Raw genomic sequence first — 1303 nt, 5'->3', positions numbered from 1 at the left:
GAGAGCCTGCATAATCTGTGAGTCCCAGACAATAGAGTAGCTATTTAAAACAATTAATGAGACTAGGCTAAAGGATGTTGGATAGAATGGATCCTGGAAAAACTAATACTTTCTTGGCCCCACTCTCACTATATCTAAGATAAAGAAGTTTAGAAATGAAATAGCATGATTATAAATAGTGCATTAGTGCATTTTTTCTCACCACAAGGTAGGAAGGCTATAATTTTTGTTTCACTCCTTTTTTAATCACATCTGTTTGAAACAGATTAGTGAACCCCAACTGTTGATATGCATCACAGTCTCTAGGTGCACTTTTTTAAAAATGTATGTTCCCAGGCATTTAACCCATAGACTCTGTATTAGCAAGTTTAGAGCCAGTCACAAAAATTTGCAATGGAAACAGCACTTGAGTGATTCTCACACAAATGGTCCAAGCGCTGCCTTAATAGAAATGATGTGAACGACTGAGCATGAACCTGAATTTCAAAGTATGCGGCAGGGTGGAGCTTCCCAATTGTGTGAATGTACCCAAGAAATGCAGATACTTCAGCGTTGAGATACTGAAGTCCACACTTTCACATATAGAATATAATTTGATTTCATAGAACAAAAAGTGAATTATTTTGATTCTTGAACAGAGTATTATTTTTGTAAAATGCATAATATGTTATAATTTAAAAGAAAAACAAACACTTATGTTTTCCTCTATTCATAGAGATTAGGGACCAATACTAATTAATATTTAAACTGAGATAGTTTTGGAAATTTAGAAAGTACTTTTGAAATGCTTCAATATCATTCAGTAATATTCCTGGAATTTAGATTATCTGAGCTATAGTTCTCTGCCACTTTCCGTGGGAAGGTAAACTTGAAACTTTAAATACAGCAGTGCGATGAATCAAGACCAAGCAAACTTTACTTTAACATGGAATAAAAATAGAACCTGTTGAGTAAAACTCTTAGTAACATACCAGTTCCCATAGGAGTTGACTGCATTTGTTCTTTAAAAATACTAAAGGCGTAATATATATTATGAAATACAATACCCTCCTTGATTCCTGAATATTCTCATAAAGTGGTGCTGGTGGGGAGTAGGGTGTGGTTAGAAGGTTCTCAGGCAGTCTTAGAATCCAATAATAAACAAGTTGTCCAAAATAGTACTTCTTATTAAAATTATATCTCTCATATTTGTTGTTTACTACTACATTAGGAAAAGCAGAAAATACCTAAGATCATCAAGAATATGATTTCTCTGCCAGGAATAATAAGAGACTTCAATAAAAAGTGGGTGTAGGTAAAGACC

The sequence above is a fragment of the Propithecus coquereli genome, unplaced genomic scaffold (assembly GCF_000956105.1).
Source record: "Propithecus coquereli isolate 6110/MARCELLA unplaced genomic scaffold, Pcoq_1.0 Scaffold510, whole genome shotgun sequence".
Taxonomy (NCBI): Eukaryota; Metazoa; Chordata; class Mammalia; order Primates; family Indriidae; genus Propithecus; species Propithecus coquereli.
Note: the sequence above shows the minus strand (reverse complement) of the source record.